This window comes from Oryctolagus cuniculus, chromosome 5 (assembly GCF_964237555.1).
Source record: "Oryctolagus cuniculus chromosome 5, mOryCun1.1, whole genome shotgun sequence".
Classification (NCBI taxonomy): Eukaryota; Metazoa; Chordata; class Mammalia; order Lagomorpha; family Leporidae; genus Oryctolagus; species Oryctolagus cuniculus.
Window position 1 is genome coordinate 115,456,657 of NC_091436.1, and position 15,860 is coordinate 115,472,516.

The 15,860-nt window shown below is 37.1% G+C and overlaps 1 protein-coding gene across 48 annotated transcripts in view; it reads right to left on the reverse strand.

The window, feature by feature from the left end:
* The window catches only part of MLIP (muscular LMNA interacting protein), a 313,811-nt gene that overhangs the window by 177,888 nt on the left and 120,063 nt on the right, over positions 1-15,860 (reverse strand). Inside the window, exon 1 of one of the 48 annotated variants that reach the window (XM_070073960.1) lies at positions 334-14,709. The exons of the other annotated variants lie outside the window; for them this stretch is intronic. The gene's annotated coding sequence lies outside the window, so the exon portion shown is untranslated. Of the gene's footprint in view, positions 1-333; positions 14,710-15,860 lie in introns of those variants that run through there. 48 annotated transcript variants of the gene reach the window in all.

The following is a 15,860-nucleotide window of genomic DNA, read 5'->3' on the forward strand; positions in this document are numbered from 1 at the left end:
ACTTTAAAAACAATATTTTGATTTCTTTTTTTCCTGATCAACTTTATTTCTCTTGCTTTCATAGTCGTAATTCTATATATAAGGAAATTATATAGCCGTTTATGATTTTGTTAACTGGTAACCTACATGATAAGCAAATTTCTTCCCTTCAAATCTGCCTATTCTAATTACTACTAAATTCAAACAGTTTTCCAAAAGTCTTTGTTATTGAACATCACAGAACTATTTTATTGTAAAAAACTATCTGCCATGTCCCTTGTGGAACTATTTTAAGAATTGTTTCTTAATCTTAATCTGTTGAAAGTACAGATTGGCATTAATAAATCAGGTTACCTGAAAAGGGTTAGGGACGCTGAGCAGGATGGCAATCTGTAAGCCTTAGAATCCAATATGCTGCCCATACTGAGGGTAGCTTTGTGTGTATATATATTTTTTCTCAAATCAACATGTGACTATGTAAGAGATGAGTCAGGCTTCAAACTATGTGAAAATAAATTCTAGAAGTTCTAATGACATTCAATTGAGCAGTCTGTAGGCATAAAGGAATTTGAGACACAGAAAGTCATTGTTCCAGTACATAGTTACTAAAATGTTTTTGCTATAAACATAGAATGCCCTCTTTCTTTTCTGAGATATTTACAAAGATCCATAATATCTTACTTGAATTCTTTCAAGAAAGTTACCAGTAAAAAATGCAGTATATTTTCTTTTAGGATTTCAAAATTCACTTAGATTATTTTTACAACAAATGGTTATATTTTCTTTAAAACCTGACATGGAAAAAATATAACAATCAATCCCTCACTAAAACAATGCTTTTTTTAGAGAGAGAGAGGGGGAAAGAGGTATAGATAATCATTAACACAACTAGTATTTCCAGTCAAAATATACCTGTCATTTTTTCCTCAGGATAAAATCAGTGTACTTCTGTCAATTCATTATCCCTTAAAGAGACCTCTGGCTTTTCCACACTATGAAGTATGAGCCCAGCTAACAGAGTGGGCCTTGAATCTCAGCTCTTCCACTTAGTAGCAATCTAATTCTGTACAGATTGCTTACCCTCTCACTGCCTCGATGGTCACACCTGTGTAATAGGGATAACAGTAACCACCTCATAGGCTTATGATGATATGAGGGTAGCTCAAAAAATTCATGGAAAATATAATTAAAATATTAATTTAGGCTGGGCCGGTGCCGCGGCTCAATAGGCTAATCCTCCACCTGCAGCGCCGGCACACAGGGTTCTAGTTCCTGTCAGGGCGCCGGACTCTGTCCCGGTTGCTCCTCTTCCAGTCCAGCTCTCTGCTGTGGCCTGGGAGTGCAGTGGAGGATGGCCCAAGTCCTTGGGCCCTGCACCCCATGGGAGACCAGGAGAAGCACCTGGCTCCTGGCTTCTGATCAGCGCGGTGCGCCGGCCGCAGTGCATCGGCCTCAGCGGCCATTGGAGGGTGAACCAACGGTAAAGGAAGACCTTTCCCTTTGTCTCTCTCTCTCACTGTCCACTCTGCTTATCAAAAAAAAAGTAAAATATTAATTTAGGGAAAGACATTTTGCCTAGTGGTGAAGATTAACTACATTCCAGATAGAAGGACCTGATACCAAATCCAGCTCTGGCTCCTTATTCCAGTTACCTGATAATATAGAACCTGGGAGGCAGTACTGATAGCACAAGTCATTGAGTTCCGAACACCCACATCGGAGAACTAGATTGAGTTCTTAGCCCTCAGCTTCAGCCTCGGTCCAGCCCCAGCATTTGTGGGCATTTGGGGAAGGAGAGGGTGGGAGCTCTCCCTCTCTTTATCTGTTTCTTTACCTCTCATAAACATGAATAAATAAATTAAAAAAAATAAGTTGATTTTGATGTAAAATAATTTTGAAATAGAGGTAGGGTTTCTTTTTCTACAATATTCATTTTTCATAATATATGTGAAATGTCTTAAATGTCCTTAGACAACTTAGTGCACTGAAGCCCTGGGAACAGTATCTGGCACAAAAGCTTCCAGTGAATATTGACTGTTCTTATCAGCTATCACCAGCAACAGGATGATCATAGATGTTTTCAATAGTTCACCCACCATTTCTGACCTTCTTCTAGCCATTCCCATATTCCACGGTCAACAATCTTTAAAGATATTCAATGCATGACCTCTTCCTACTCAAATCATTGACTTTTTTCTCTAACATTCTGTGTTATAGATTTTGTTGGTCCCTTTCATCTTCAAGAAATTCTTCTTCCTGCAGTCTCAGCACTTGGCACACCGCTCTTTTCACGGCCTGACTTCTCTCCCCTCTGATTCAGCACTCTCACACCCCCCCATGCTTGTGCTTCCAGCGCTCAAGAGAGTGCGGTGACTGCCCTCTCTCCTGAGCCCCACCTTCTCCTCCTGGAAGCTACACTCTTCAGCGCTAATACGAGCACCAGAGTGTACCTGGTTGGATTGGAAAGCTGGGAAGTATGAGTTTGAGGCCAGGCTCTTCCAGGCACAAGCTGCATGATCTTGTTCAACTTCCTTCATTTCTCAAAATTCTGCAAATGCAAGGGATCTCCCCTCTTGACAGGATTATGATGAAGAATGCTGTGTTCTTGGGGAAAGTCTTCTAAGGAGGAAAAGTTGCTATGAATATTGAGATCATGAAAGCAAGTTCATTATGGGGAAATGACTAGGCTCCCACTGCTGTTATTTTCACTCCTCCTTCAGATGCTTTTCCACTCTGAGCTCCCTTGGGGGTCTCTATAGCTCTCATTCATTTCTATCCCACAAATTTCTCTCTGCACTTTGTTAACAAGTCAGTAGGAAATGAAATAAGAAAATACACAATTTTTTTCTTTTTTATTGTACTCTTCTTTCCTACTCTAATCATTCTGTCTGCCCCCAATTCTCTTCTAGCTACTCTAAGAACTAGAATTGGGTTGTGGAGAGGAAGGAAATCCAGAAGTAAATGAGGTCCTGACTCTTGTTATTGATAAATATAACAGCAACAGGAGGGGAAATCATTGGGGATAATAGTAGTTAATAATAATTATTTCATAATGAATTTATACATTCATAGAGACCAGCATTGTAGTTCAGCAGGTGAAGCCACTGCTTGAAATGGTGGTGTCCCATATCAGAGTGATGGCTTGAAAACTAGGTGCTCCTCTTCCACTCCAGCTTCCTGCCAATTCTTTGAGAAGGCAACAGAAGATGCCCCAAGTGCTTGAGTCCCTGCCATCCATGTGGAGACTCAGATAAGAGTTTCATTGTTGTGGACATTTGATGAGTAAACCAGTGAATGGAAGATATCTCTTTCTCTCTTTTTCTCTCTCCCTTTGTTTCTCTCCCCTCACCCTTCCCCACCATTGCTGTTGCTCTGACCTTAAATAAATAAATTCTTAAAAATCATACAATAATTAACCAAATAATTATTTTATAATTATTATTATTTAAAGACAACAACAAATGAAAAGCCAATCTGAGGATTAGCTAAGACCCAAAGTGTTTCACTTTGTGTGGACTTTTTTGAGCAAGGCAGCAAAGTTTACATTCCCCATGCTGTGTCTGAGTCATGGCCAATATGATTATTTCAGCTTCTGTAACCACAAGGTGAGTTCATATTATATGGCAGCCTGCTGCAAGCCTTACTATCTCTCTGTCTACCCGCTGCTTCCCAGAATATATCTTTATGGTAATTGAGCCACTTTAAGAATCACTCCCATCTGTTCTCTGCTACAAAGATAGCTACTTCAAGGGATGGTTATCTCTGCTGGTTGGATGCAGAGGGTGGTCGGGATGGGGGCTGACACAATCTACAGAGAAGTCACCTAATGTAGTTTGCATTTGTAATTCACCACTTGAGTGTTTTCGAAATGTTTATGTTTGGATGTTGTTTTCTTCATGTCCCTGAGCTAGAAGGCCTTGTCAGAAAGTCAAACTTCAAAAGTGACAAACTGCTCTGATTGTATAAGGGTGGTTTGGTTGCCAGGGAAACCACTTTAAAAGGAAAAACATATCCTATTTGTGAATTTATAACAAGAGGAGAAACAGATGCTAAGTTCCTGAGTGAGTCTAATTTACTTTGAGACACATTTGGGGGTCCATGGGTGGCAAGAATGAGGGTTTTTTCGGCCACAAATATAGCAAAAATATATGATTAATATGATGCCTTCTAACTGGCTCATTTATTATTAGTACAAAACAAGAAATTCTTTCTTCTTCTGGGATCTGTAAAACAGAAAATAAAAATCCAAGGATAAGGTAAAAATTTTCCCAAGATACTGCTGGGATCCAGGAAATCTACCAGGAATCACCACCATTACCACACCCCGAGACAGGTGATGGCTTCTGGCAGATATTAGTGATGTAATATTAGGAGAAAACAGAAACAAGGCGAAAGGCAAACCATACTTGCTAAATATCTGAACAATATGAGGAGTGATTCCTATCATAGAATAAAAGAATTCCAAGCTGGTAGCCAAAGAACTGTTTTTCTTATTGTTGCTGTTATTATTGTCAACATCATCATTCTCATTATTAACATCACCATAACTCATTATCATCATCACCAGCATCATTGCAATCCTTGTCATCTTAATCACTATTACCACTGTACAGAAAAATAACTTATTTGTTGGGCATCTACCCTGTGCTAGAAATTGTCAGTGCTTTACATTCCTTATCAGATAATTCTCAGGAGTTAGCAAGCTTTTTCTGCAAAAGGTCAGACAGAAAATACTTCAGATTTGCAGAACATATTGTCTCTGTCACAACGACTCAGCTCTGCCACTGTAGGGCCAAAGCAGCCACAGAGCTATGCAAATAACCAGACTTTTAGCCTAGTGTATCCCAGGGTCAATAATAGAAAATAATTGTTCCAATATGCATCACTATGGGAGTGGGCCTACTAGCCTCCTTATTTCCATCAGGAAAGAACTTTTTGGATTTGCCAGGATTTATTATGTAATCACCAAATGCTAAATGATTTGAATTTGAAATTCCATATTTGTTTTTATAAAGAAACACACAATTTAGGTGCTAAAGAGTTGTTTGACCCTAGACAAATCACTTTGTGTTGTTTGACCCCAGGTTCCTTACTTATAAAACACAGTTCTAACTTTGAACAGTGTTTTCAAATGCTCATTCATATCTATAAGTGAGTTCTGAGTGTTTTTTTCCAAATGAACTAGAAAAGAGAAAAAAATGGAATAGAATGAAATTTAATAGAAAATATCTGAATAAATACCATTTCAGAGACCTATTTCAGATTTACATGAACACAGAGACACAGTATTTGTGGCTCACAGATTTGAAAGCCACTAGACCAGATAATCTGAGAGCAAGCGCTCTATGCAGTTCAATAATGTTATGGGATTCAAAACTGCTATAACCCATCCACACTGCGATAAAACCACTCAAACAACACACAGAAGTGATAGAAAGTCAATAGAACTATAATTCTTATAAATCCTCTCAGCACCCAAAATCTTATCATTTTTGAGAAAATTTTAAAAACCATTATATTACTATTGTGATAAATTCTATTATAATACTACTTACGTCACTGTTATAGTGTTATAACCCTATTCGTATATTAATTAATTATAATGACACTTTTGCTATAGTACACATATAATTTTATTATGTCTGTGTTTAAGTATGTTTTGGTTGGTAAAATAGGATCAATAAAATGTTCTGTAAAAACCCACCAGCCTTTTGTAGTCCTATTTGCCTATCTATAAATAAGATGAAATCAGACCTTCGTAGCCTGTTAAATATAGGACCCTTTAAAAACAATTCAAACATATACCAAGACACATAGGCCAGTGCTGCGGCTCACTTGGCTAATCCTCTACCTACAGCACCAGTACCTGGGTTCTAGTCCCAGTTGGGGCACTGGATTTTGTCCCGGTTGCTCCTCTTCCAGTCCAGCTCTCTGTTGTGGCCCTGGAAGGCAGTGGAGGATGGCCCAAGTGCTTGGGCCCTGCACTCGCATGGGAGACCAGGAGGAAGCAGCTGGTTTCTGGCTTCGGATCGGTGCAGCACGCCGGCTGTAGCAGCCATTTGGGGGTGAACCAACGGAAGGAAAACCTTTCTCTCTGTCTCTCTCTCACACTGTCTAACTCTGCCTGTCAAAAAAAGATACATGAAAAGGATAAAACTTTCCAGTACTATTTCCATTTGAAGGTTACAGTATTCGCTATCACTAGGCCAATAATTATAGCTCACACTAAATTGCAATTCACCAGTATTTAGAACACCTCAGCCAAAAAAACTCAGCCCTTTTGGTTCCATTTCAGTGTGGAAGCCCTAGAGGAAACACTGTCTCATTTGCAGAAATGGTTAGAGCCAGAATGTGTGTGATAAATTGGATGAAAAAGACAGGAAAGACACTTCAAGAATTCACTTTCTGAAATTGAAACTCATTCTATTTTTAATCTTCTCTCTTGGGTATTTAATTCCAGATCCTAGTCAAGTCATGTTGTAAGAAGTATCCAAGTTGACAAATTATCTGTGCTTCACTTAGCTGCAATTTCCTTTTTGAAAACTATCACCATGGATTATTATTCAGAAATACAAGTTCAGTTTGGTGCCAATCTAGATGAATACAGAAGTGACTCCACCAACTGAAGAATTAAAAGCAGTAATCATAAAATGTTTTAGGTACAGAAAGTGAGTCTTCAAATAGCAAATTTTAAGTGCACTGAGTGTTTAAAAAAATCTCGAAAAACAGGTGCGAGTATAATTAAAGAGATCTGTAACTGGAGGCCTAGGATTTATAAGGATCAAAAGAGTTGATCCCGAGAGCAGTGGCTGTGTTCACAAAGCAGTTCCTAGACACTGAGGATCAGGTCACTGCTTACTCCCTACCATAACTGGGGGATGATTATATTTCACTGGAAGGAAAACTAGCATTTGTCTGGAACTCAGTGATTTTTCTTCCAGAAAGTCTTGAAAATACATCCTTCTTCCTATTTTATAGACAAGGACAATACAGTTTCCTGGCTTGATTCATTTCATTAAGATTTTCCTATTCACCATTTTATCCTATATTCAATTGCCAAATAGTTTTTCTCAGACAACGTTAAAAAAATACCACATTGGACACATTGAAATTCAATAGGAAGATAGTTGTATTTCATTCAAACTTCACCATATAAGATTGTAAAAGGCCTCAGCTATCAGAAAATTTTCTTAAGAGGACATATATTTTGTAGTATTTAGTTTTTCACATTTAATATATACCATTAAAAACAAAAAATTAATTTTATAATTTTATGAATGGCATGCATTAAGAAAAAAATCTCAATATATAACAACAATACATCTGTAGGACATAGGAATATGAATAAAGATGGCTCAACTTTCACTCACAAATGGAGATTTTCTCTTGGAAATGATACTCAATCTCAGGCAATTTCGCCTACTAGGATGTGTATGACTATGTCTCGAGATATTTTTGGTTGTCACAAAAAGAGTAAATGATATGGTCCAGGAACCTAAGGAAAACCACCACAAAATATGAAACATGAAAAATTGATTGGAATAGTGTTGCACTTTGACCCGTACAGCTGGATTTATCATTAGCAAAGTTACTTGCTCCCCTTAACATTAACCCCAAATAAGTGGGATTAAAATTCACCCTTTGCAAAATTACAATGTACTTCATGAGTCCATGTCTTAGAAAATCAAGATTCAGAATTTTTAATACCATGCCTGCCCACATTCACTGAGCCATTGTTTCCCTCTCTGCATGCGTGTGTCTCCATGTGTCCCTCTCTGTCTCTCTTGTCCAACGAAAATACTAAAAACAGATTCCCCTACATACAATAGGTACTAATTCCATCATGAAGGCTGGTTCCCATACCAACCAATTGCTGAGAGAGAGAGAGAGAGAGAGAGAGGGAGGAGTCTGAGACAGAGAGAGAGGGAGAGAGAGCAAGAGAGGGAGAGAAGGTCAAAATGACAGTCACAGAGTTAGGAAGATTAAAGTCTTAATGATCAAAGGAATTTATACTGTATAGAAGGTGAAAATAAAAACAAAGAGGAAACTCCAGAACATAGCTGTGAAACACACTACCTAGTTATGAAGGTATGGTGTCTTCCTGGGAAGGAATGAGTAATTTTTAAGTTTAGTCAACTCTAACAACCAACCAGGTCTTCAACTTAAGTGTTATATAACATTTATGTTCCATAGCACATCATACAGCTATCTGAGCATCTGTTATTCAAGAGTCATGGTGGGTAGATTATCACCCATGGGAAAGTTGAGGTGAAAAATTAAATCTGGCAAGGATCAGACTGTTTCTTATGGATGAAGAAGCAAATATTGAGAGGGGCTGTATAGGTTGTTCATACTTGATATGCAACAGCTCAAGAAAAAAAAATAAGGAATGGGAAAATGAGGAAAGATTGAGAAATCATTCAAGTCACTTTAAATTCTCTAATAAAGCTTGCAGCACTCAGCAAAGTGAAGAGGCAACTGACAGAATGTGAGAAAATATTTATAAACTATGCAACTGATAAAGGGTAAATACCCAGGATCTATAAGGAGCTCAAGAAACTCAACAACAATAAAACAAACAATCCAATTAAGAAATGGGCAAAGGACTTGGATAGGCATTGTCAAGACAGAAAATTCAAATGGCCAACACACTTGAGAAAATGATCAGGATCACTAGCAGTCAGGGAAATGCAAATCAAAAATCACAATGAAGTTTCACCTCACCCCAGTTAGAATGGCTCTCAAGCAGAAATCAACAAACAATATATATGCTGATAAAGATGTAGGGAAAAAGGTACCCTAATCCACTGTTGATGGGAATGTAAACTGGTACAGCCACTGTGGAAGACAGTATGGAGATACCTCAGAAATCTGAATATAGACCTACCATATGACCCAGACATCCCAGCCCTGGGAATTTACCCAAACAGAAAGAAATCAGCATATGAAAGAGTAATCTGTATGCCTATGTTCATTGCAACTTACTTCACAATGGCTAAGATATGGAATCAACCCAAATGTCCATCAAGTGAAGATTAGATAAAGAAATTATAGTACATATACACTGTGGAACACTACACAGCAGTAAAAAAAAAAAAATGAAATCCTTCATTTGCAACAAAATGAATGCAACTAGAAGCAATTATACTTAGCGAAATAAGCCAGTGCCAAAAAGACAAATACCATATGTTCTCCCTGATCTGTGGTAACTAATAGAGTACTCAAAGGGTAATCTATAGAAATGAAATTGACACTTTGAGATGTGGTGTTTTTTTTTTTCTTCATACTATTCGTTGAAGCCCTTACTTAGTGTAGGTTTAATTTTATGAGTATGGAGTTAAATGAAAATAGATCTTTGTAAAAAACAAGAATGGGAATGGGAGAGGGAGAGGGAGGAGAAAGAAGGGTGGGAACGTGGGCAGGAGGGATGGTAGGGTAGAAAGATTCCCTGTGTTTCTGTATCAGTATATAGGAAGTACATGAAATATGTACACTTTAAATAAAATGTCTTTTAAAAGCTTGCAAATCAGAGACCAAGATATTTTAAAGGAGGAGAGGTACTGTAGGCCAAGATTAATGGCAAATGTGGCAAATGTGTTTGTAATAGCAGGAGTATCCTGAGACCTCTACTGTTGAAAGAAGGTGTAACTGGGAGGTAAGACAAAAACCTTGTATTAAGAACAATGTCGTTCAGAGAATATATTTGATGGACCCAGTTTTGTTACAGTACCATTGTGAAAATGTACAAGCAGTTCAAACGAGATACTTTTAAAGCATACTGAAGCATGTTCAGATTTTAGTTTAAAGAATATACTTAATATTTGAGCTTAATTGGGACATTAGCAAATTCTTCAAGTTCATTTGGTGTTACATGACAGAGTTTTTTTATTCATCTTATTTTGCTTTGCTTTTCAGATGAGTTTTGATTCTAATTTCTGAAATACTAAAATAGCCAGGTATAAGCATTGTGTGAGAGGGACAATCCCAGAGTTAGAGTCCATCAGAAATAGAACTGTGCTAAAACACAGCCCCTTCAGCTAACCTGTCAAATCTCAAAACCAAAATGGGTATTAAATCATATTCTGCAATCTTTAAAAGAAAAAGCACTTTGAATCCTGAGTAAAATTATTCAGTGGCCTTGAGAAACAAAACTAATCAGGTCATAGAAAAAATCAGGTGACCCAAAAATCCAGCTTAGCTACAGAAATTCCCAAAGGTATTTATATTCTTAAAATAGGTACTTTAGCCTTGTTGAAATCTTATTACTATGAAACAATTTTCCTTATTAACAAATAAAGTTATGTAACACAGCATGGCTACATATATAGAAAAAATCTTCACAAATTCATATATTCATGTGTCATCCAATCCTACATCAAAATATTTATTCTTCTAAAACTCATTTATAAAAATAGGTTATTTGGAAATAAAGATGCTTATGCTATGGAAAAACAATTGTTTATTTAAATATCCACCAGAATTTTAAGTCTAAATTGTATTGCTTTTTTATCCAAATTCCAACAGAAACAGCTCCACTACAATACCTCAAAAAAAAGATTGTTCACTACAGACACCAAGTCTTCAACAAAGGAGCTAATAGTAGACACTGGAAAAAGTAGTCTTTTCAATAAATATACTGTGAAAATTGGATACTTATATGCATAAAATGAACATAGATTCCCCCCATTTCAATCTCATATAACATATAAAAATCAACTCAAAAGGGATAAAGATTTATATGTAAAACCTGAAAGTATGAAACCATTAGAAAACAATTGGGGCAAATATTTCAGGTCATTAGAATGAACAAGTATGTTTTGAATAAGATCCTAAAAGCACAGGAAACAAAAGAAAAAAAACACACAAATGAGATTACCTCAAACTAAAAAGTTTCTGAGCAACAAAAGAAACAATCAACAGAGTAAAGAGACAACCTACAGAACAGGGGAAAATATTTTTAAACTACACAACTGACAAGAGGATGATATCCAGAATGCATAAGAACTCAAAAAATCCAACAGCAGTGATAATAGTCCAATTTCAATTTACACCACTGCCTTTAAATATAGTTCTGGAAATTTTGGCCAGAGCCATTAGGGAAGAAAAAGAAATCAAATGGATAAAAGTCAGAAAGGAGGAAGACAAATTATCCCTGTTTGCAGATGACATGATACTTTAAATAGTGGAATCAAAGGGCTCCAGTAAGAGACTGTTGAAACTCATAAGAGAGTTTGTAAAATTGCAGGATATAAAAGCCATACACAAAAATTAATAGTCATTGTATGCACAGTGCCATGGCTGAGAAAGAACATGTAAGATCAGTATCATTCACAATAGCTACAAAAAACTGTAAATACCTTGGAATTAATTTGACCAGGGAGGTAAAAGATCTCTACAATAAAAATTACAAAACATTATAGAAAGAAATAAAAGACACCAAAAATTGGAAGAAGATTCCATGTTCAAAATGTCCATACTACCAAAAGCAGTTTACAGATTCAATGTGATCCCAATCAAAATATCAATAATATTCTTCTGATATCTAGTAGAAATGATGCTAATATTCATATGGAAACACAAGAGACCCCGAATAGAAAAGCAACCATAAACAATAAAACAAAGTCAGAGGCATCACAATACCAGAGGCATTTGTAATCAAAACAGCCTGGTACTGGCATAAAAATTGACATATCAATCAATGTAACAGAATAGAAACCCCAGAAATTAATTCACAGTTAATCTTTGACAAAGGAGCTAAAATCAATCCCTGGAGAAAGGACCCTTTCCTCAGTAAATGGTACTGGGAAAATTGGATCTCCACATGCAAAAGTATAAAACAAGAGCCCTAACTTTCACCATATTAAAAATAAACTCATAATGGATCAAGGATCTAAATCTATGACCTGATACAATCAAATTACTAGAGGAGAACATTGGGGAAACTGTGCAATACATTGGCATAGGCAAAGACTTCTTGGAAACCTAGAATCACAGACAATAAAAGCAGAAGTAAACAAATAGATTATATCAAGCTAAGAACCTTCTGCACTGCAAAGGAAACACTTAATAAAGGGAAGAGGCAACTGAAAGAATGGGAGAAAATATCTGCAAACTATGCAACTAATAAGGGATTAATATCCAGAATCTACAAAGAACTCAAGAAACTCAATAACAACTAAACAATATAGTTAAGAAATTGGTAAAAACTTGAACAGGGATTTTTCTAAAGAAAAAAATCAAATAGCCAACAGACATACAAAAAAAATGCACAGGATCACTAGCCATCAAGGAAATGCAAATCAAAACCATAATAAGGTGTCACCTCACCCCGGTTACAATGGCTATCCTCCACAAATGAAAAACAATGAGTGCCTGTTAGGATGTAAGGGAAATACACTAATACACTGTTGGTAGGAGCGTAAACTAGTATAGCCATTATGGGAGACAGTATGGAGATTCTTCACAAATCTGAAAAAATAGATCTACCGTATGAATCAGTCATCTCATTTATGTGAATTTACCCAAATGAAATGAAATCAGTATATGAAAGAGTTATCTGGACCCCATGTTTGTTGCAGTTCAATTCATGAGAGCTAACATATGGAATCAACCCAGATATCTATCAACTGATGAATAGATAAAGACAATGTGATACATACACACACAAACACACAGATAGTATGGAATACTACTCAGCTGTATAAAAGAATAAAATCCTGTCTTTTACAAAAAGTGGATCTAACTGGAAACCATTATACTTAGTGAGATAAGCCATTCCCAAAAAGAAAAATACTAGATATTTTTCCTGATCTAATAGAGTACAAAACTGTAATAAATATGAATGAAACTGACATTTTGAGATTTTAATTATTACTTATAGCCTTTGTCTCTACTGCTGAGGAATAGTGCTTTTTTCTTCTCATTATTTCTTGAATTCTTTACTTAGTGGAGGGTTTATGATTATAAAGTAAATTAAAATATGTCATTATAAAAATTTAAGGAAACAGTAAGAAAGGAAGGAGAAAGGAGAGTGGGAGCAGTGGCATGAGGGAGAGAAGGAAGTATCACTATGTTCCTAAATCTGTATACATGAAATTTGTTTACCTTATATAAATAAAAAATGTTTTAAAAAATGGGCAGTAGCTCTAAACCAACATTTTTCAAAGGAAGACATACAAATGGCCAACAGATATTAATTATCATGGAAATGCAAATCAAAATGTCAATGAGATATCATCTCACTCTAGTTATATTGGCTATTATGAAATAGGCAAAGAAAACAAGTTCTAGTGACAATGTATTTAAAAGATAACCACTGTACATTGTTGGTAGAAAATAGTATGGCATTTCCTCTGAAAAATATAAATAGAAACACCATGTGATCTAGCAATCCCTCTACTGAGAATATATCTAAAGCAAATGAAGTAACATATACACCCCAATGTTTATTACAGAACTACTAACAGTAGCCAAGAAATGAAAACAACCTAAGTGCTCATCAACTGATGAATTGTTAAAGAAAATGTGGTATAAATACACAATGGACAAATTCTGCCATAAAAAAGAGTAAAATAGTGTCAGTTCTAACAACATGGGTGGAACTGTAGGTCATTATGCTAAATGAAATAAGATAGTCACAGAAAGCTGAATACTTCATTAATATGTGGAATCCAAAAAAAGTTGATCTCACAGATTTTGAGGCTAAGGAGAATGGAGGGATAGGGATAGGGAATTATAATAGGTACAAAGTTATATTATATAGGAGGAAAATGGTCTGGTGTTCTATTGTACTGTGCATTCACTATAGATGATAATGTGCCATATATTTCAAAAAAGCTAGAAGGATTTAAATGTCTTTACTGTACAGAAATAATAAATGTTTGAGATGTACATGTTCATACTGATTTGAACATTACACAATGTATGCTTATATTAAACAGTGACATAATATTCCATAAAAAATACACAATTAAAAATAAATTAGGGGCAGGCATTGTGGCACAGCAGGTTAAGCAACTGCTTAGTATGCATGCGTCCTGTATTGGAGTGCCTGAGACTGAGTTCCTCTTCTGCTTCCTATATAGCTTCCTCTCTCTCCCTGATACTCTGCCTCCAAATAAATTAATTAATAAAATTTAAAAATAAATTTAGAAAGTATCATCTGGAGAAAAGTGTTTTAACCTAAAACTGATCTTAAGAAAATTTACTGAGTTATCACTTGTAGCATAAGAATGAGAGTAGCCAATACAAATATTTTAGAAAATCCCTTCCAGTTGGTCAGTACCCTCTACCACGTTGAGGACAGAGGAAGCACTGTTTATTAATACTCACTGAGAGCGGAAGTCTTGGCCTCAGTGTGTAAGCACAAAAGGATTATTAAAGTTTAGGCAGGGGTTTCAAAGGATATACCAAGACAGTAGTTTCTGATGTCTCCTAAATATGTACAGATCAATAAAATGATCTGCACACATACTTCTATCTATGAATGTTTATTTCTTATCACATCCATATATTCTTGCACAAATGTGTAATAAAGCATGCACCTAAATAGAAATTAAAATGGTCGGGGCCGGTGCCGTGGCTCACTTGGTTAATCCTCCACCTCTACCTGCGGCACCGGCATCCCATATGGGCAGAGGGATCTAGTTCCGATTTCTCCTCTTCCAGTCCAGCTCTCTGCTGTGGTCTGGGAAGGCAATGGAGGATGGCCCAAGTTCTTGGGCAACTGTACCCCCATGGGAGACCAGGAGGAAGCACCTGGCTCCTGGCTTCGGCACAGCTCCGGCCCTGGCGGCCATTTGGGGAGTGAACCAATGGAAGGAAGACCTCTCTCTGTGTCTCTCTCTCACACTGTCTAACTCTGCCTGTCAAATAAAAAAAAAAAAAGAAATTAAAATGGTGAAAATAAGAATACAGATTACAAATTTTCTTTTTTTTTTTTTTTTTTGACAGGCAGAGTTAGACAGTGAGAGAGAGAGAGAGAGAGAGAGACAGAGAGAAAGGTCTTCCTTTTTCTATTGGTTCACCCCTCAAATGGCTGCTACGGCCAGCACGCTGCGGCCAGCGTGCTGTGCCAATCCGAAGCCAAGAGCCAGGCACTCCCCCCCACCCCTGTCTCCCATGCAGGTGCAGGGCCCAAGCACTTGGGCCATCCTCTACTGCCCTCCAGGGCCACAGCAGAGAGCTGGACTGGAAGAGGAGCAAACGGGACCGAATCCGGCGCACCAACTGGGACTAGAACCCAGGGTGCCAGCACCGCAGGCGGAGGATTAGCCAAGTGAGCCACAGTGCCGGCCAAGATTACAATTTTTTCTCCAGACCCTAATGGATAGGTAGCACAGCTATTAAGATCTGGTTACCCATTATGAGATTCCTATAATGGGTATAAGTTAAGCTATCTAAGCCTAATGGCTGATTTTTATAATTTATTAAACTGGCTGTGCTTAATAGAAACTGGTAAATAGTTACCCTACATCTGAAAGACAAATGTTTGGGAGACATTCTTGATACCCTTCCAATTTAAAAAAATGGGACAGGGGTGGGAGAAATGACTAGCATTTATCTTCTTGCCTAAGGCTAAGTAATGCCATAGTCTTTGTGGCCAGTCATGCTCTTTGAACTCTTTCAAATTTGTCATCAAGTTGTCTCATGTCCACAGAACCCCAACAAATTAGTCCATTTTCTGTTGCTATATCAAAATACAACTGCTTGGAAAAACTGTGAAACAAAAGCTTGTTCGTCTCACCCTTCATGGGGCTGAGAAGTCTGAGATCAAAGGGCTGCATCTGGTGATGGCCTGCGTCCTTCAGGACAGTGTGGCTCAAGGACAAGTGAGCACACAGGAGGCAGAGAGATAACCAGAGCCCATTCCACCCTTTTGT